The following is a 22012-nucleotide window of genomic DNA, read 5'->3' on the forward strand; positions in this document are numbered from 1 at the left end:
TGACAAAGGAAATAGCATTTTTGTCCTTGTTCTCCTAGTTCTTTGATTTATAAAGAGAGTCCTAAAGTTCAACTGACAGTTAAAGCCCTCATATACAGTGGGCCTAATTTCTGTTAGATGCAGTAAGAAAACACACATGGTGATAAACATAGTATAAATACCTAATCAGCTTAAAAAAAAAAGACAATCAATATTTGAAATAGTTTATATTTGTTATTGCTGAAAGTACTAAGCAAATCTGTATCATGATGAAATTTCAGTCTGGCTTACTTTCTGTTGTAATACAGACTAAATGAAAAAGCAGGTTAATAATTGGCTTGGTGAGTAATTGGTTTTGTTTCTGATTGTAGTATATTGCAATGTCTTTTAACTACTTTCCAATTTTATTACACAGTACAGTTTACTGTAGTATTTGCTATTGTAGCTGTGAATAAAATATGTAAAAATAACATTTTTTTTCAGTGAGTATACTGGTTTTTCAAGAGAGGTATTTTTTTCTATTTTGTTAAAAGAACAAACAGACTAAATTCTCTGCTGGCAGAACTCCATATTTAAAATAAACAATAAGGGGTAAAAATAAAGACATAATGAATTTTATCTTTTAAAATTGTACAAAAATGAAAATTAACAGTAGTTGAACAATCAAGGTTAATATCATGGAAATGAATGAGGATTAATGTGCACACAAGAGTCTACTGTAGCATTTTCCTTTGAACAGTCCATAATAAAAGCAGTAACATGCACACATTTCAAAAACATGGTTTCTCTTTCTAGAGGTGCACCATATAAGTTGCATATTGTCTTCTGATGAAGAAACCATTCAACTTCACTGAGTTGGTGTTTGTGTTTGATACCTAAATTATTATGCAGGCTGCTTGAAAAATAAGAGCAAGCTACAATGTGAACTTGTCAAAAACTCACCCGGTAAGAACGTCCCTGTTGTTTGAGGCTGTAGCAAATGGATTCCTTGATAGCAGGCAGAAACATTTTCCTGGTATTGGAAGCTTTTTCAGAATAAGTTCAGCAAAATCTCCAATGTCTCATTTCTCTATTAAGAATAAACAATAGCAGAGCTTAGAAAAAGAACGCTGACTCCACTGCACCACTCTTGTTAGTGTTACTGAACTCTGTATATACATGTGACTTCCCCCCACACATACACACACGTATAATCCTTTAAGCTTTAGCTGCATGCTCTGATTGGCTGAGAGGTCTATTACAAAAACAACCCCTCCACCCTGATATCTCTAAGTGATTAAGTCAGGAGGGTTAAGGGGCATTAATCATGGGGTCTGATCGTTACTCAGGGGCCTATTCTGTGTAACAGTGTGCACAATCATGAACACTTTTGTGTTTTTTTTAAAGCACATATTAAAAAGCATTATCCTGGTTTGAGAACTGTTGACTTATAATATAGTTAGATACATAAAGCAAATACTAAATGGATCCAGAGCGTAACTAAGGTTAGGGCTGAAAATCAGAGCCATTCTAATTTAGGGCAGTCTTTAAAACATGCTTACCGTGGTTTATACTACTGTAATATGGCATGTTCTAGGAACATTTTCAGTCGTTCAACGAGAATATGGCATGATTTTAATAACAAGATATCACTAAGGAAGACTTTATCAATTGCTCTTTCAATGTTACAAACATTTTTTATTTTAAACAAATGAGATTTTAAGTATCTAAATTAGTTGCATTTGAATAAAGAGTGTATTGTACATTGATTCCAATAATTTAGCTTGGATTCAGATGACCCTGAAATAATTTGTCTTTACTTCAGACAATAATCAGCAATTTAATTTATGTAGGTCCTCCTTCCTCCCCCAAGCAATAATCAGCAATGTGTAACACAACTTTTTATTAACAGAAGAAGGGAGTGATCCTCCTCCCATTGAAGTCAATGGGAAATTTGTCATTGATGTCAGTGGGAATAAGATTGAGCCCAAAATGTATTTTTTCAGCTCCTGAAACCATTAGTTGCTTATTTTTATTCTTAAACTATCTTGTAAGATAAATCTTCACAATACAAAATACATTTAAAATCAACCTAGAGTGAACAACTGAAAAGCAGAACCGTATACTGTTTAGCAGTATTTACAGGTAAACCACAAATTGCCTAATTAAATAATGTTGTGGTTTATTGAGGAGATTAGACATTAGAAAAGGTAAAAGACTGACTCCATCATTTCTTATTTATAATCTATATAATAGTCTAGTGGCTCTGGGAACTCTGCTGTAGTTATGTCTGTCAGCATTTCCATTATATGCTCTATTGTTAGTTGGCTGTTAAGTTGTTAGATAAGATGCACATTTTCCCCCCCAGAGTTGTATTTAGATGGACTAAGAAAGGTTCGGCAGCTCTGGATGATTATTTTTCTATTGTTAAAACGGCTTGTACAATTTTATATTTATATATTAATTACACTTTTGGCAGTAGACCATTATGTGGATAGGATTTTATTTATTTTGTATTTTGAATCACACAAAAATTTGATCTGTTGTGATTTACAGTTGAGAAAACTCCCATGATGGTTGTAGGGATTATAAAATGTAATGTGAAATATGCTTTACTGGTGAAATTCAGACCTTCTAAACTCATAAACCTCAATAAATGAACTTTGTGGAGAAAACAAATGTAAGGGTTGGGGGATGCAATGGTTCTCCCCCTTCCATCCTTTAGCCAGACCACAAGGCTCCCTGCATCTTTTATTCTACAGCTGGAATAGTGGCCACAGCTTGTGTTATAGGGGTCTCCCTACCCTGTGCCTCAGTTAAGGCAGGATCCCATGCCCTGGTAGTTCTCACTTTAGCCTGTTTGGAGCTCCTCTGAGGCTGGTCCCATGCACCGGTAATTCTCACTTAGTCACTTTAGCCTGTTCGGAGCTCCTCTGAGGCTGCTTTACACACTAAGGGTACATCTACACTTCAACAAAAAACCTGGCAGAGAGTTTCAGAGCCCAGGTCAAGTGATTCAGGCTTGTGCTGTGGGGCTAGTGTAGGTGTTCCTGCTCAGGCTCTGAAACCCAGCAACAGAGGAAAGTCTCAGAGCCAGAGCTCCAACCTGGGCAGGAATGTCCACACTGCTATTTTTAGCCCTGTAGCGCACCCAAATCAGTTGACCCAGGCTGTGAGACTTGCTGTTACAGGGCCTTTTTTTTTTTTTTTGCACTGTAGATGTACCCCTCAGAGCCCAAGTCTGCGGGTTCATACTACAGAGCTAAAAATAGCAGCGTAGACATCCCCACCACCGCTTGCTGAGTTTCAGAGCCCAAGCTCCAGCCCAAGGGTGGAGCTTCACTACTATTTTTAACCCCATAGCATGAACCCCCCAAGTCTGTAGACCCAGGCTCTGACTCACCATCACAGGGGGTTTTTTTTTGCAGGGTAAATATACCCTAACATACTCCTGCTCCCAATCCCCATCTCCACCAAGCAGAAGCATTACAGGGCTTGAGTGGTTCTTAGAGCTTTGTGGACCCTCATCATCATAAATTTCACCCTTAATTTCTCAGATTACTATCAGTCAAATGTACAATTTTGTTGATGTTAGCTTGAGTAATATACAGTATGAGATATAACAATGCCTTTCATATAGTCCCCTTTGACGATTCCATAAAGCTATTGCGTGTCTGCACTTAGAAGTAATGTGGATAGCATAAAAGTCTTATTTGATTAGAGCAGAACCTTGACTACTAAGTGCATTGTAATGGCTCAAATGAAGCTGAAGTCAGTGAATGGTTCAAATGAAGTTATTTCTGGAGTATTAGCAGACTTGATACAGACAATGGAAAAGTCAGGTGTGTATTCTGTGTACAAATGTTAAATAATAAAAGTAATCTTGTATCGACTTTGGTTTTGTTCATGCAAGTATGATAATAAACTTCAAACATTAGGTTTTTAAGGAATGTTTAATACTAAATAAAATAGAATAGCCTATATCTGCTGAGTTAGGTTAAAAATTACTAAATCAGTTGAATTCATCAACAGACTAAAGAAAAACTAGGGCTTAGTTGTTTAATATTTTTGTGGTGGCTGCAATATAACTTTATATTTACCCAAGTGCATGTGTTGAAATACATCACATTTTCATTTACCTGTGTAACATTACTAAATCAGTGGATATATAATAGTGTCATTGCCATATGTGTATAATGTGTACAAACATCAATGGGAGTTATTGACACATACGAAAAGCTGAATGGAGGTACTTGTCAATAGTGTTTGTATCTCTTAGTTGATATTTATCTAATTTTTCCAATATAATATCTTTCAGTATAATTGTTTAAGCATAAGAGAAATAATAAATATAATAATAATATTTAGATCTACTGAGGTCTGGTTAATTAATTTGTATTAGGTGAGTGAGTATTCAAAATATTAATCAGTATCCAGTCATAAAAATATCCATATAGTGTATTTGGTAATTAATTTAAGAAAAATTGAGATTGCAAATGGGATCCCATGGATAAGATTAATTTGCAAGTTTTAGATTGTGAGGTCTTAAGAGCAGGAACTGTTTTCCTATATGTTTATAACCTAGTATATTTGAGGCGTTTTGTTCATTTTTCCAGCTACCGAACAATTACAATTGTGAGGTTTATTAGAAAACTCAAAAAAACTAACAAACAAACATATGTTGCAACGTTGACTATCCAAATATTTGAAGCCCTTAGGGCAGGGGCGGGCAAACTTTTTGGCCTGAGGGCCACATTGGGTTTTGGAAATTGTATGGAGGGCTGGATAGGGGAGGGAGTTGTGGCCCACCCCACCTCCTATCTGCCCCCCTCATCCCCCCCCCCCAGGACCCCTGCCCCATCCACACACCGCGCTCCCTGTCTCCTGACTGCCCCTGGACCCCCGCCGCCCAACCCAACCCCTCCTCTCATTCCTGACTGCCCCCCAGGACCCATGCCCTATCCAACCACCCCTTTTCCCTGACCACCCCCGGAACCCCTGCTCCTGACTGCCCCCCCGGAACCCCTGCCCCCATTCAACCCCCCCTTCTCCCTGTCCCCTGACTGCCCCCGGAAGCCCCACCCCTGACTGCCCCTGCCACCCCATCCAACCCCCCCTCCTTCCTGACTGTCCCCCTAGGACCCCTGCCCCCATTCAACCCCCCTTTTCCCTGCCCTCTGACCACCCCAACCCCATCCATGCCCCCCCCCAGACTCCGCCGGCCCCCATACCGCGCTGCCTGGAGCACCAGTGGCTGGTGGTGGCGGCAGCGGCATGGCCCGGCTCCAGCCGGGCGGTGTGGCTGAGCACTGGGTCAGGCCGGGCTCTGCAGCTGTGCTGCCCCAGGAGCTCACCCCGCCGCCCAGAGCATTGCGCCGGCGGCGAGGTGAGACTGCGGGGGAGGGGCCGGGGACTAGCCTCCCCGGCCAGGAGCTCAGGAGCCGGGCAGGAGGGTCCTGCGGGCCTGGTGTGGCCTGCGGGCCTTTGTTTGCCCACCTCTGACTTACTGTCTACACCTCTACTATAGAAACCCAGCCAGTTTCCCTGTTGATAGTGTGAGACCCCTCCGTCCTGTTGAGCCAGCTAACTTGGGAAGCTGGCTAGCAAACTTCTGAACCTTCCTGACACACTTGCGGGACATAACGATATATTTAGATAACAGGACTGAGGAGGATGGATAAGGGAGGTGCTATTAGAAAAATCTGTGCTATGCACAAATATTTTGCTCTTTGCCAACAATGGACAAAATCCTGCTATTCTCACTCATGCAAAATTCACACTCATTGGTAGTTTTCATGAGTAAGGGGATTAGGATTTGGCCCAACATAAAAATCTTGAGTAAGTAACATCATCCCTCCTCCCCATCCATTGTTCCACACACGCACCCACAGCTCCAAAAAAAGGGGGGGGGGTCAAACATAAAACCCCATTCTATTTAGAGTTGTTAAATCAGTTTGCTTGGTAACTGAAATCTTTTTGTGCCTATCTCTGATATGAAGAGGTGTTGTTGCATGATTCTGCAATAATAAGACTCAGTCCAGTTCTCTTTGATATCAGTGGAAATCCCCGCATTGATTTCCCTCAGAGTTGCATCAGGCCCAAAATGAAGTGCTATACTCTTAACTTTTGAAGCAGGAAGCTTCTTCTAAAAGTTTTTAACTGGAAAAACAATTTAGGATGCTCACACAAGGACACTTTAACATGGAAAAACCTAATTGGAGCTAAATTAAAATAGATATGATCATTTTTGTTTATGTGCGTGCATCAACATTTTATGACTGACATCAGATATCATATTTGACAGTTATCACATTTTAAAATAACAGTGCTAATCTAGATCCGTCTTCATATTTTACAAAAAGAAAAGGAGTACTTGTGGCACCTTAGAGACTAACAAATTTATTTGAGCATAAGCTTTCGTGAGCTACAGCTCACTTCGCTGTAGCTCACGAAAGCTTATGCTCAAATAAATTTGTTAGTTTCTAAGGTGCCACAAGTACTTCTTTTCTTTTTGCGAATACAGACTAACACGGCTGCTACTCTGAAACCCTTCGTATTTCAGTTTTCTTATCTAGAGAGCTTTCAAATGCCACTAAAAGCAAACTCTTATCTCTTTAGTGTTTTTCCAAGTACACAGCAAAAGCAATATTGGCCTTTTCATGTTTGTAACCGCAAAAACAATCTTTCCTCCTGATGTGCATAAACAACTGGTGAAAATTGCATATATATATTTTTTAACAAAGTACCACCCTTCAGTCTATGCAAGATAAGGATTTCATAGTTATGGAATGTAAATAATCCAGAGTATGCAGAACTGCACCTTGACATAGCTTTATATTACTCATAATACAACACATTCCTGACTCATGTTACTTCTAAAGAGACAACACCTTGTATTGCTAACTACAGCGATGGAAATAAGCCTTGTTTTGAATTTGGCAATTTCATTCTAATTACTGAACATGAGTATGTGTGCTCAAGATAAATGTGAAAGCCAGGGCTGACAGGGTTTATAGTTCTATAAACTATTCCAGTATTAATTTAAAATTCAGGAAGAGATCTGTAGTCTCTCTCAGTGCATGCAAACAATTTGAATTCACTTTAATACGTATGGCAGGTTCATATAAAGATAAAATACCGCTATGTGGAGGATTAAGTAATATTGTTGGTTATATATTAAATAATACTATGTTTCTGCATAATTCTTAAAAGCGTGAGATTTTCCTTACCCTTTGTTGTATCCCTAAAAGAATTTGAAACCCTCAATCTCCAGTTATGCTGGAGTGGCAGCTGATAAGATCCTATTGCATTCCATACAAGTGGATGCAGTGCTAATGGCCAGAGACATGAATATCTCTGTCTCTTGTACTTAGAAAACCTATACATAGGCTTATTTGCATTTGATCTCTAATCTGAGTGGTTAAAAGGGATCTACTAAAGTTCACTGTTCGGTCACTCCTGGTGTAGATGTATTTGGGTGACTACAATGGTGCTTCAGTTTGCTTCTTTGTTTTTGCATACTTTCGGTAATTATATTAGCTGCTGTTTAAAAATGTCGTTAAAAGTTAAATCAGTTTATTTAACTATTCTGGACTAATTCAAACACATATAATATAATACACTGGTCCTTTTTATTAAAGCAATTGCCAACAGGGTTCTTTTCTGCAGACCTTCAGGAGGTCAAGACAAGGGAAATGCCCCTTCCCCTCAACCAATCTCCTTTCCCTTCTCCCTTTATCTTCCCGCCTTGTGTACTTCGTGAAGACTGTAGGAAAAGAGTCCTGCTCCTGCAGACATTAGAAGATCTGGGCATGGAGAGGTGACTGTAAGGAGACAGAGTCTTTGAGGGAAAACCCTTAGTGCTCATTGGTCCCTCTCATGAATTTAGGGGCCCATCACCCCCTTTGAGACTTTTTAGGGCCTAATTAAACTTGTTTTGGTTCAGCAGAGGCCTAATGAGCCTGATTTGCCTTATTTGGTGCTGAAGAACCTCCTAAAGCTCTGGTGCACCCCACCAGCCTTAGTGTGTTTCTTAAGGAATGTTGGTAGCCCAGATGAACATCTTAAGACTGTAGAGTGGGAAACCACAAGCCTCCTAAGGCTCAAGATCATAGAATCAGAAATGTAGGGCAGAAAGGGACTACAAGAGGTCATCAAGTCCAGCCCGTTTGCAGAAGCAGGACCCAGTATACCTACACTATCCCTGACAAGTGTCATCTAACCTTCTTTTAAAAGCCTCCAGTGGGGGGATTCCTCAACCTCCCTTGGAAGCCTATTCCAGTGCTTAACTACCCTTCAAGTTAGAAAATTTTCCCCAATATAAACTAAACTAAATCTTAGTTAATAAGATATAATAAACTAAATCTTCCTTGCTGCTGATTGTGCCTTTTACTCCTTGTCCTACCTTCAGTGGACATGGAGAACAATTGATCACTGTACCCTTTATAACAACCCTTAAAATATTTGAAGACTGTTATCAGGTACCCGCTCAGTCATCTTTTCTCAAGACTAAACATGCCCAGATTTTTTTAACCTTTCCCCAAAGGTCATGTTTTCTAAACCTTTTATCATTTTTGTTGCTCTCCTCTGGATTTTCCCCAACTTATCCACATCTTTCCTAAAGTGTGGCACACATAATTAGGCACAGTACTCCAGCTGAGGCATCACAAGTGCCAGGTAGAACAGGACAATTACCTCCCATGCCTTATATACAACACTCCAGTTAATACACCCCATAATATTAGCCTTTTTTGCAACTGCATCCCATTGTTGGCTTATAGTCAATTTATGATGCATTGTAACCTCCAGATCCTTTTCTGCAGTACTACTGCCTAGCCAAGAATTCCCCGTTTTGTTAGTTGTGCATTTGATTTTTCCTTCCTAAGTGAAGTACTTTGCACTTGCCTTTATTGAATTTCATCTTGTTCATTTCAGACCAATTCGTCAAGGTCATTTTGAATTATAATAATTTTCTTGCTCTCCTCCAAGGTGCTTGCAACCCCGCTCGGCTTGGTGTCATCTACAGGTGTTGTAAGCCTCTCTACTCCATTATCCAAGTCATTAATGAAACTATTGAATCATACCAGACCCTGCACACATCCCACTAGATGCATCCCCACCATTTGACAGTGAACCATTGATAACTGCTCTTTAAATATAGTCTTTCAACCAGTTTTGCATCCACTTTATAGTAATTTCATCTAGACCACATTTCCTTAGTTTGCTTATGAGAAAGTTATGTGGGACTGTGTCAAAACCCTACTGAAATCAAGATATATCACATCTACTGCTTTCCACTAGGCCAATATCCATGTCAAAGAAGGGAATTGGGTTGGTTTGGCATGATTTGTTCTTGACTAATCCATATTGGCTATTTCTTATAAACTGTTATTGTCTAGGTGCTTACAACATTTGCCTCTCTGCTAAGGTAACCTTTTTTTGTATCTGCCTGATGGGAAAACATTGCAGGAGGAGGCTGCAGTGAAGGGAGCCTTCAATCACTAGAATTCCCTTCACAGGATCCTGGGGCAGGAGGTAGAACAAGAAAGGAGAAGTGCTTGAAGCTGGGGGAGAGGAAAGGGGCTCATCATTGCTGTCATATTCCTTTATGAGGCCTGGAGTGTGGTAGTACCCACAGAGATGGGTGGGGGGGACTCCTTTTTATGGACCGTGGGAAATCTGTGACATGAGGACAGTGGGTTGAAGATGATGGTTAGCTAGCAGGATTTCATGACCAACAGACCAAAGTGTCTTTCCTTCCCCTACTTCCTAAAAATATGTAGGATTGAGCTCCCACCTTGTAGTCTCCTAATTTTGGCTGAAAATTTCCACACAGAAATGTTCTTAAGAAAATGTTAAGGTTTCAGTGGTGGGAATACATATTCCTTTTCAAGGATGTTAAAGAAACCTAAGAAATATAGAATTAAAGCTGCGATTCTCAAACAAGTCATTCCAAAAATTATGCTGTTGCTACATAGGACTGCTGATGAACAGGAAATTCAGTCTGTTAATGTCTCTCTCTCTCTCTCTGACAGGTGTCCCTGGTGTAATTTCAACCGTGGTTAAACTTGTTAGCACCAAAATTTGAGAGGAAGGAAAAATGGGAGAATGGAACAAAACTGCAAATTGACCTGTGTGGATTAAAATTGGACTGTTTTCAGTAAAAGGAAATGCAATGATTGTGACAGTAAAGTCGTTTAGCCAGGGAAAGGAAATAAACAGCACATATACAAAGTGGGAATGGGGGAATCTAACCAAGAATCCATGGCCATCACGTTAAAGTAACCTTATTTTAATTCTTTCTCCTTACTGTCTTAATATTAATTAATGGGATTGGGGGGATTGGTAATCAAGCAGTATATGCTGTGGGTAATTAGGAGATCTGGAGAGCTGTCCACAAGGGGTCTTGTCTTAAGAAGTGGTCCACAACATGATAAAAAGTTTGAGAACCACCAATATGATACTGGTATAGTCATCATTTATGTGTTAGGCTTGGAAGACAATGGCATGTGGTTTGATGGTTTCACCATCGTCATGTTGCTATTACGTCTCTGGAGTTTAGACGAAGGTCCTCTACTCCTGTCTGTTTCTGGCAGTATTTGCTGGTTTAATACTGTTATATTACAGTGCTCTGGCATAAAAGTGGCTCATCTTTCTATTTGCAAGTTAGACTAGTGTGAATCAGTCCATATGAACTTTACATATGGATTTACATCTTTGAAGAAGAAATGTGGCTGTGAAAAATCTTATTATGTGTACGTATGATGGAGTGTGTGGGGGGGTTATCTTATCGACTAAATATAGTAGGAAAATGTTAGAAACTAGTTGGACCTACTGTAGAGTTTGAATTTTTGCTTCTAGATTGTAAAATGCATTTTCCCTTTAAGATAAAGGTAAATGGCTTTTTCAGACATGGCTTGTTCATATGTTATACAAATCATCTTACCTCAGTTCAGTCTATGAAATTTTGGCATTTTCTGCAGTGTAGTCTGAAATTCTAGAACAAAGAATACCTACATCTTAGGTTCACAAAAGATTATTTGAACAGAAATAGGAAGGCCTGAAATGGTATACAACTGACTTGTTTTAATTAAAGAATTGTTTTTCTATACTCAGAAACTGCAAAGATGGGGAGGGGTCACTTTAAAGGTGACCTGAAAAGTTATGCATAAGCAGCCACCTAGGGCTACACTTCAAAAGGAAACACCCAGAGGAATAACAGAGGAAACTGCTTAGCATTCCGGTCAGTTTCCTTTTGCACTTCTTGTGTAAAGAACAGGCAGAGGGAAACCAACTAGGATTAGTCAGTTTCCATTCATATTAGCCTCTGAACAACCAGCTACCTGCAAGTCAGACTAAAAGGATGGTGCAATAATAGTAATTTTTCCTTAGCATCCATTTGACTGTAAATAGTTTGATATTAAGGCTTTGTGTACACTGCCAACTGAATGACAAAACTTTTGTCATTCACGGGTGCTTAATAAAAGCTCCTCCCCCCCCGGAAAGACAAAAGTTTTGACCAGCAAGTGGCAGTGGGGTGGAAGGGGATGGAAGTATTTTATCTGCAAAAGTGCCAACAAACAGCATTTACACTGCCCGACTAAGCTGTGTAGTGTAAACAAAGCCTAACTAATCCTAATAATTTTCCCTTTGTGGCTAAGGGTAAATTTTTACACATGGTCTGCAAATGGAAACTGATAAGAATTCTAGAGACAAATGCTGCTCTCAATTACACTGGTATAAATCTGTGATTGAGGTCATTGGGTTACTCCAGTTTTACACCAGTGTTACTGAATGTGGAATAGATGTTGGCCCATATCAATTTTCATTTTGCATCCATTCTCTATGTAAAACAAGACTGCAGTTAATGATAGAGAGAGAGAAAGGTATAAGAAAATAAAAGGGGAAAACAGAGGCTTCACCTATCCTAGGATCAGTTGGTTCTTGTGCACCAGTTGATGCACAAACAATTAGTCATCCATTGTAACACCCTACATTGTTTAAATTTGCCATTACATCCATACTAGTGCTTCCTTAAACCATTTAAGGTCTGGGCTGGTCATCCATCAGATTTGCCAGCTGAGACTGTGTGCTTTTCAGCTATACCTTCTACAGTATACCTCCATCAGCTGCTTAGCCAGGCTGAGTCTGTGCACACAGCACCCCAAAACCTCTTCCCCAACCATATCCCCCACATGTAAAATCATCCCCCTAATTCTAGTCATGGCTCTGTAACTTCTCGTTCAACTACCAAACTACTGGTCCTGTACGCCAAATTATACCTTCAGTTACTCCTGTGCAGTGCCATTGTTTTCAGAGGATGTCAGCAGTCACACCTCTGCAAACTCATTTAAGGTTAATTGGGTTACACAGATGTCACTGAAGGCATGATCAGAAGACAATGGAGTTGTATGGGTGTTATTTAGCCAGTAGAGTCTGTGACTGGTGATGATGCATGAGATGAAAAGGGTCAAGGGGGAATTTGTGGGGCTGCCAATTAGAAAACATCTTTTTATATTTGTGGATGGAGTGAAATTTGATCTATGAGATGCAATGAATATGTTCCCCCTTGCTGAGCAGGTACATATTGGTCATTTGGGAAGGTTCTTAGGACCATTGGTGCTTCCTATTGAACAATGCCCATAAGATCAAAGAGAATTTTACCAGAAGATATTTCTGTCAAGTGTGTGTATTTTGCTGAGGCAAGAAGAGTTCATCTTTAACCTTAAAAAGAAAAGGAGTACTTGTGGCACCTTAGAGACTAACCAATTTATTAGAGCATAAGCTTTCGTGAGCTACAGCTCACTTCCTCAGATGCATATCGTGGAAACTGCAGCAGGCTTTATATATAGATATAGATATATATAGATATATAAAGCCTGCTGCAGTTTCCACGATATGCATCTGAGGAAGTGAGCTGTAGCTCACGAAAGCTTATGCTCTAATAAATTGGTTAGTCTCTAAGGTGCCACAAGTACTCCTTTTCTTTTTGCGAATACAGACTAACACGGCTGTTACTCTGAAACCCATCTTTAACCTTAATCTTTCTTTTAACTTTTAATTAATATTTTATTCTTCTTTTCTTTTTCCACTTCCTTGGCTGCTGCTCTTCAACAATTAATTGTGGAGCCATGGGTTTTTAATATCAGAGGCAAGTGGGTAATGGCCCAGGAGGTGAGAAGGCACACAGACTAAGAAACAAGACATGCAAACTGATAAAGTTTGTAGATAGATTACAAGGTGTACTCACAATTTATCATATATGGTGTGGTGGATTTGGAGCTTCTTGTAATAATTTATTAATACTGTCTCCTGACTGGGTTATTGTGATGTCTACGGTATGCATATACTGAGTTAATTCAGTAGCAACAGGGTTAGGAAATGCACCCAGGAAGGGGGGTGTTTCCTGGTATGCTTCTCATGGCAAACACCTGAGAAGACAATGCATGAGGCATTCATTTTGATTCTCTGGCTCCGACCCCCTACAGAGCTTGCCAAACTTGTTTTGGGTAGCAGGTCCAAGCTTGTGAGCCCCTGGAACAAAGAACTTTGGTTGGATTTAAAGAGATATGCACTCCTTCAAAAGGGGCAAACAGGTTACTACGGCTGAGACTTACACCCCAGCCAGGCTGTAGGGTAAGAAAGACATGCATGGAGGCTCTTGTTCTAAAATCCTTTTGTCTTTTATGCTATGCTTTTTTCCTACTGTTAAGATCAAACAATACTTTTAAGAAGGCTGTTTTGGGTCATTTGGACCAAAGTTTGTTGAAGTGATAAACCAGCTTTTGACAGCTGTAGCCTCTTCTGCAAGTGCAGAGAGAATATTTTTGTAGTTTCATTTTATTCAGCTAGGTCAGTTCAATAGTTCATTCAAAGTTAAGAAATGGATTGGGTCATTGTAATTCATTGGTCATACATTCCCAAAGGAAAAAAACACAGGTACCCAAATGGGCCTGCTTGGTAAGCATGGTCAATATGTAGGGTATTGTAGCCTAGGACCCGGTGTAAGTGTTGGATAATTGCAGGATTCCACCCCAGAACATATAAGTATATGAGGCCTAACACCTGTGTGGTGTACAACAGTGAGACCAGAAGAGGGGTCAGAGGTACAGCTAGCCCTTTAGCCAGGACACGTATTTCATTATGCTCTGCAGTTTAACAATAGCTGATGTCCTTAGCACATGTGAAGTTCATTAAGGTAGATCCTTATGTTCACTCTTCTTTGCTACAGTGCCAATATATATTTATGCCTGTTTCTGTAATTTTCACTCGAGGCATCTGAAGAAGTAGGTTTTTTACCCATGAAAGCTTGTGACCAAATAAATCTGTTAGTCTTTAAGGTGCCACCAGACTCCTCATTGTTTTTGTGGATACAGACTAACACGGCTACGCCTCTGATATTTGCTACAGTAGTTGTCTCAAGTAGCTATAGGGTAGATAACAATCAATGGGGTTTTTAAAAAATAAAAAAATGATTTTTAAAAATTTAAATATAGGTTTAGTTTTTTTAAAAAATTAGAATTAAATTTGAAATTATGACAACCAATTTAAGGCCTAAACGTAATACAATTACTAAAATCATTTCAACTAAATAAAAAAAAGAGCAGTACATGTTGGCGTCTAAGTTTTACAGAAGGTCAAATCACTGAACTGATAGAAGCTGCTGGCTAAGTGCCTGGAACCAGAGTCTGTTGAAGTGTCAAACCAACTTTTGACAGCAGTAAGCCTCTCCTGCAGGTGCAGAGAAAATATTTTCTTCATTTCAGTTTATTCAACTAGTTCAATTCAGTGACTAGTTCATTCAAAGTTAAGAAACCAATTAGGAGTTAAATAAGCAGCAAAAGCTTGTTTGCCTCTGCCCAATCTAGGAATAAAAACCAGGTGAGAGAGAGGGATGTAGTCACCAGAAACCAGCAGTTCCCTAACTTCAGATAATACTGCCTGTGTTTAATAAATCTCTTAGTTTTAAATGCAAACTTTTTGAGCAACTTTTGAAACTTTTTTCTTTTGTATACAGTGTTTTAAGATACTTTTGTTTAATAAAAAAATTGAAAATGTACATTTTACTTGAATTTGAATTTCCATCCAAATAGAACTTGTCACAAATCACAATTTAAAAGAAGCCATTGTCTAGCAAATAAGAAATGCATCATTCACCATTTTCTAGCATAACAGAAAATGTAAAAAAATTAAGAATCTGAATAATTGTAAAGTAAGCTATATAACTGCTTAAATATATATGTATATACTTATAATGTATCCTTCTGGTTAGCAAAAAGAAAAGACAGTTTTGTTCTACATTTAGGTTCAGATCAACATGTTTTAGTGGTTAGAAACCAATGAGAATCAACCTTTCTTTAGGAAAATAACTGAAAAGTATAAATGCAAAACAAGATTAAAAACCATGATTTAAATCAAGGTTCCTGCTTGCTCATATAAATCATGATTAAAACTGATGATTTAAATCACTTTGATTAGTAGTTATAGCCGTCAATGGAAGATTTCAGTTAAGAGATGTGTTGTCTTGGGTTATACGTTATTCACAGCTATTTTCTATGATTATTTGTTTAATTTATTTTAACCACAATAGTAGTAAAATAACATGTCTGTGTTACAAAAAATAGTGACAAAAATTAGAGAGAGCCTGAGTCAACTCTGGGCATTTCGTTTGACTCTCATCATTTTTCTCTTATTAAAACCTTAAATGTTCTGGATAGAATTAATTTAATTTAAAATTTAGGCCATCATCGGTATCCCTATTCAGTTTTGACCATAGAATGCAGAGATTTGATTCTGTCAGTTCATGAAGCAAAAGCAGAATTGTTTTACTTCTGTATACCTGTCAGTATAAACATTCCAGTTCAGACTACACCAGAAAATATGGTTTGAGAATGAATGGTGCAATTATTCTTTATAGCCTAAGTGCAATTATTTTGGAAGCTGTGGTAACCTACTTACCTGTATAGGACCCAATCACCCCCCTCTGTGGAAAAACCCATAGGATGCAGAAATGGAGGACGGAAAACTCTACCAGGGCATCTTTGTGGGGGTTTTCTGGGCTTGTTTCACTGGAAGTAGAGGAAAGTTGCTCCCCTTCTGAGCCCCTCACAGAACAATTGCAGTTTAACCTCCAAAGTCTACAGATTCCCCAAAATCTGCAGAAACCAAGGCAATCTGCACAGAGGCCCTGTAGCCCTGGGACAGTTTGGCTTACCCTTTTCCCTTTGTCCCTTGGCAGCTGGGCTACAGTAATGTTTGCCGGGGGAGTGTAGTGCATGTCCTTTGGGGCAGCCGCTTCCCTGCTGACTTTCCCTACCCTTCAAGACTCGGGAGATTTGTGTGGAGGGATAATCTTGTGGAGAATAATCTGGTGCATAAAAAATTGCCATGGGATCTTGTTATCCTGCCTGAGGGTCTACATCCTAGTACCAGTCTACTCCGTTCCTTAAGATACAAATGATTTTTAGAATCTGGTGTATTTATAGGGAGCAAAACATCAGTTCGATCTCCATTTAATATGAGCAAATCTATGTTTAACAGAAGAAAGAAAATAGCATTTAGTTTACTGTTTATCCTGAGATTGGTATCCGAGATGCAAGTGTCAGAATAAAGAGGGTTAACACTGTAGCATTTTGTAATGCCTGATACATTTATTAAAGCCCAAGAGTCCTAAATTGCTCTTAAACATCTTTCCTTCTGTGCCTCCTTGATATTTTTCCCACTATTCATATTTACTAGAATATTGACACAAAAGTTGAATTGGGCTGGCCTTTGTGCAGAAAGACCCTTGTGAAAATCAGATGTGTGGCGCCTTAGGCAGATTTCCAGATGTTACACATTTGCACGGTGGGGTTAAGGGTCTGGCAGCTGACTGGGTTGCAGGTGCATGACTTGGGGGGTTGTCTTGAAAGCAGAATTCTTCTAGGCCAGCTATGTAGGGAGTGAACTGGTAGTCATCTTCTCTGTAAGATCTGGGAATAGGTTTCTCAAATATGTGCTCATTGATGGCCTTTTGTTAGTATAACCCCCATAAGTATGGATCCCCAGGGAGCTGTCACCGGCAATGGGTTGGCCCCCAGTGGAGAATTTAAACTAGAAATTTGTGTCAGCATCACTCAGCTTTTAATCTGTCTTTTTCACCTTTCATCATAAAATAGATTTTCAGATTTAGTGTGGTTCAGTAACGCAAAACATTTGTAGAAATATTGTCACATGTTAAAAGCATAAAGTGAAAAAGGAAGTGCATCATTTATTATAACACCATGTATACTAATGAAAAACATAGTGTGGGCTGGAAATTTGATAAGAGCTGAATTCAGAATGTTTCCATTCCCAAATATGCCTTGGGGCCTCTTGCTATAAGCAAGTAGCTAAGGAGGCCCTATTGTAAATTGACAAAAACATCTATAAACATTCGGCTCCTGTTTCACAATCATTGGTTAGAAATAAATAAAATTATAGTGTTACCTTTTATGATATCATGTATTCCTTCTCTGTAATAGGAATCGGAAGTAAGAAGAGACAGTGAAGTCTAGTGGTTAGAATACTAAACTGAGAGTCAGGACTTCTGGGGGTTTTTCCTAGCTCTGCCATTAAATTGCTCTGTCATCTTGGACATATTTTTATTCCTTAGTTTCCCTATCTGTAAAATGGAGATACTTCACAAAGGTGTTTGTAAAACTAAAATAGTGTTCACAAAGCACGTTAAGGCTCTCAGATGAAAGGCTGCATAGAAATGCAAAATATTATTTATGTATTACATTGTTTAATCAGTGATTTTATTATGTGCACACAATTCATTAGGAGATGGACTGAGAACACCAGCTCATCTCATATGAACCAGTGAGCAGCCATCAGATAGTAACTTTCTGTAATTATGGGCCTAAACTGGATCCAGACTGATGGAACGTTCATTTCATTACCAGTTCCCCTGAGTGATGAAGTCACCCATCCTGAGACTATTTTGATTTGCTTGCATTGTAAATCAGACATCTTTTGGTTGAAGGAATAAAATTCCTTTATTAAGTAGACTTAATATTTTAGAAATTCTTTAGCAAAAGTGCTAAATATAGATGATAACTGAAATGCTGAGCTTCATACTGTTCTTCATTTCTTTAAACTGGTAGAGACAAATAATGAAGTTTGCAGTCTAGATACTTATAAACTGATTTTCAGAAGCTTTATTGAAGCCAAGTAGCCCTTTTGTGAGATGTTTCACATAAGCAAGTTTCATGGACCAAAAACCAGGTTATTCAGTTTGTAAGTGCTGCAACTACATTTTCAACCTGTGCATAAAAAGTATAGCTGCCAAGAAGAATTAGTACATACTAAAGAGACAAATGCTAGGTAGTGTGTGATTCTTGAGAGAGCTTTTTAAATTTTCCATGTTGGGACATAACAAAATTTTAAATTGTATGTTATCAAAATTTTCTTTCTAAAACTTCTTCTTTGCAGTGACCCTAAACTAAGCTTTTATAAAAAATAATAATCTGTTGTATTTTGGACGGTATGTTACAGTATACTTGAATAAAATATGACCCAGCATGCATTAGGGTAACACAAAGGGGCCCAAAGCTGAGTTGTGTTAAGCACCATCCTTTCCCACAGATACCAATCAGAGTTGAAGAGTCTGGGCATTTCACAAGTTTAGACATTGAATTACAGAATACATTCTTGCTCTTATGCTGTTAAAAAGGATAAAGTGAAACAACCGTACAGCCAAAGGAGGAGTTAATTTTCAGCCTGTCAGTGGCAAATATCCATTTAAACAGAGAACAATACCTGGATATTCCCAGCTCAAACTAAAGGAAAACAATATTCCTTCTTGTTTCTGGGGTTGAGTGGATGTAAAACTGGTCAGTTTATAGCCTGAGAATCCCCCACGAAGTGAGGGAATAGCCACACAATTATATTCAATAAAAATGAACAATCCACCTAAACAGTTCCTTTCCAGTTATTGTTCCAATGCTCACAGATTTTTTCATTTTTGGAGAAGGGTCCCAGTTTGATCTCCTTTCCCCACCAAAATCCCTGACTTCTGTTGTTTCTTCTTGATCTGGTGAAGCATCTACTTCATAGCATTAAAAAACAAAAAGAATATGTAGCTATTGGCTTTGCACTGGGCACTCAGGACCAGCTTCCATGATCTGGCCAAGCCGTGCTGAGTGTGGCTGTAAAGGTGCCTATAAGTCACCATTATGCTCTCTCTAATCTAAAGACTAGCGAAGGGTGAGTCTCTGGTGTGAGACTGAACATCCTTTGGGCTGTTTTGATGAATGCCTGGCTGCACATAGGACCTGGGGCAGTTGGGAGCAGCTGGAGTTCAGCCAGATGCAGCAGCTGTCTAGCTGAATCCATATGCTGTGAACTTGAAGAGAAGTGGCATAGGAGCTGCAACCTATGACACCTGGGGATTTCCCCTACAGAGAAGAGAGTCTACAGGTAGGCTCTTAAACTGGGTTTCTGGCTACTTAGTGCTGCCAGAGCAGGGGCCAGAATCTGGTCCTCAGTTTATCCTGGAAGAATTTGGAAGCTTCTTCCTGTTTATGAATAAAATCCCTATAGGATGGGAATGTTTTTGTTTGTTTTATGTTTTGTTTTTTGCCTATCTGGCATGACTGGAGGTTAGATTAAAAAAAAAAAGATCTGTGACTTACAATTATTACCTAATTAATCAATTATATCATGCTTTAAACATGAAGAGGGCTATATAAATGGCTATTATGTATTTATCTTTCTGTGTGCTGGATACAAGAATTTGCGTGATATCTCTGAATAGCGAGGAAGTTGTCTTATGTCAGAGAGTGACATTTTGATTATTCTGCCTGTGAAAAATATTAATATTCACAAAGGGGGATCTTATATGCCCTCTCAGTTTAGAGTATCTTTTAAAGATTTATTTAATACTTTGAGAGCCAACTCATCCATGAAAGAGAGAAAGCCTGTGCTCTCTTATTTGACAAAACTCATAGGGCACTCCAGATGCTGGAATGTCAAGACCATCCAGTTAAAGGGAAGTTTAATCCATCTGTTTTTTCAATAGTAGTTAATGGATCTGAAAAGCCTTCCTGGTTTTTTGGGGTTATTTTTGTCCCATTTTTCTCACAATGTGAATTGTATCACTGGATCAAGTTTAGAATTCACCACTTCCAACCATTGTCTAGTGCAGTGCTTCTCAAGCTATCTGATGTGGGGGATCGGCAGGTTTTTTTTTCCAATGTGCGTGCAGACCGGCAGCCAATGGATCCGGTCCGCGGACCACCACTTTGAGTTGCACTGGTCTAGTGGATCGACCTGTTTGCACAGAATATGACATTGACAGCTTCATAGTGCCTCCTGTCAATATGAATGGTTATCTTTTGGCATCCTCCCAGAGATTCTGGGGAGCAAAGAATGCTCCCTCCACTTTTGCTGGTTAGTGTTATCCCACTACTAGATCTCTGAGTTTAAAACTTTTTGTACCAAGCGTTTACATTTGAAAATCCCAACAGCACTTAGTATTTTTTGTCAGTGCTTATTGTATCAATAAAAAAGTTCTGTAGATGCTCCAAGAAAAATGTTACCAAATTGCAGGCTGAAGAATTCTAATGCAGAGTAACAATGTCAATAAGACCTGATCTATGCCACTTTGTTTGTTCAAAATACCCCAGAAGCTGAGATACTTGGCATTTATATGAAAACATTCCAAGATCCTATGTAATCAGATTTCCGATGTGCTTTACTAAGTATTTTATTCCTGCTCTGTGTGATTGGATGTAAATAAATTGGCAGCCATTATGTGGCTGCAACATTCCATGAGTGTTTGCTCTGGAAGCAGTTAAATCTGTAGTGACATTAAGTGAGAGAAGGAAGTTTGGCAAGGATACCAAAGTGTTCCTTTTTTTTAATGCTCTCATGGGATCTTTAACTTCAACATGAGCAACTGCCAGAGCTGGCAGACTGGATTTGATTTAACATCCCACTTTATGAACAGCATTTCTCCCAACTTGCAGTGTGTCACAACCCCTATTTCCTTAGCTAGGATCTGAAACCTGTAAACTGTAGGATTCAGCTGAGCCATCAGTGTCGTCGCTTTAAGCTGATGCATTTCTTTTGAATATATTATTTACTCCGTGTTCTGGTTTGGGCAGATAAATGGAGAGTACCTCCCAACTTGCAAAAACAATCATCTGCTAACTAAGCTGAAGCAGTTTTCAACTCATGCACCCCACTGAAAATACTCTGTTAACATAAACCTGAAGCATATTGTTAAATACAGGACATCAGACTTTTATAAATAAAAAATAATTTATGGTCAGTAAGGAAAGCGTAGCTTTGAAGGAAAGTTCTTTCTGATCAAAACCAAATTACACTATTTCAGTTAAAGGCAATAAGCTAAACAAAGCCTGTTGCCAACTGTGTCCACATATCTATTCAGGGGACACCATCATAGGGCCTAATCACATCAGCCACACTATCAGAGGCTCGTTCACCTGCACATCTATCAATGTGATATATGCCATCATGTGCCAGCAATGCCCCTCTGCCATGTACATTGGTCAAACCGGACAGTCTCTATGTAAAAGAATAAATGGACACAAATCAGACGTCAAGAACTATAACATTCAAAAAACAGTCGGAGAACACTTCAATCTCTTTGGTCACTCGATTACAGACCTAAAAGTTGCAATTCTTCAACAAAAAAACTTCAGAAACAGACTCCAACCAGAGACTGCTGAATTGGAATTAATTTGCAAACTGCATACAATTAACTTAGGCTTGAATAAAGACTGGGAGTGGATGGGTCATTACAGAAAGTAAAACTATTTATTGTTTATTGCCCACCCCCCACTGTTCCTCACACATTCTTGTCAACTGCTGGAAATGGCCCACCTTGATTATCACTACAAAAGGTGTCCGTCACCCCACTCCCCACCCCCGCTCTCCTACTGGTAATAGCTCACCTTAAGTGATCACTCTTGTTACAGTTTTCAGAGTAACAGCCGTGTTAGTCGAGCTGTAGCTCACGAAAGCTCATGCTCAAATAAATTGGTTAGTCTCTAAGGTGCCACAAGTA

The 22012-nt window shown here is 39.1% G+C and overlaps 2 protein-coding genes across 9 annotated transcripts in view; one reads left to right on the forward strand and one right to left on the reverse strand.

Moving 5' to 3' along the window:
- Positions 1–22012, forward strand: part of CHLSN (cholesin) — a 241932-nt gene that overhangs the window by 99409 nt on the left and 120511 nt on the right. The gene's annotated exons all lie outside the window — the stretch shown is intronic.
- Positions 1–22012, reverse strand: part of GPR146 (G protein-coupled receptor 146) — a 66444-nt gene that overhangs the window by 20972 nt on the left and 23460 nt on the right. For 4 of the 5 annotated variants that reach the window (XM_073362053.2, XM_073362051.2, XM_073362047.2 and 1 more), the window contains exon 2: positions 922–1048. The gene's annotated coding sequence lies outside the window, so the exon portion shown is untranslated. Of the gene's footprint in view, positions 1–921; positions 1171–22012 lie in introns of those variants that run through there. The other variant, XM_073362049.2, reaches the window with a different exon arrangement.

Source organism: Lepidochelys kempii, chromosome 10 (assembly GCF_965140285.1).
Source record: "Lepidochelys kempii isolate rLepKem1 chromosome 10, rLepKem1.hap1, whole genome shotgun sequence".
NCBI lineage: Eukaryota > Metazoa > Chordata > Testudines > Cheloniidae > Lepidochelys > Lepidochelys kempii.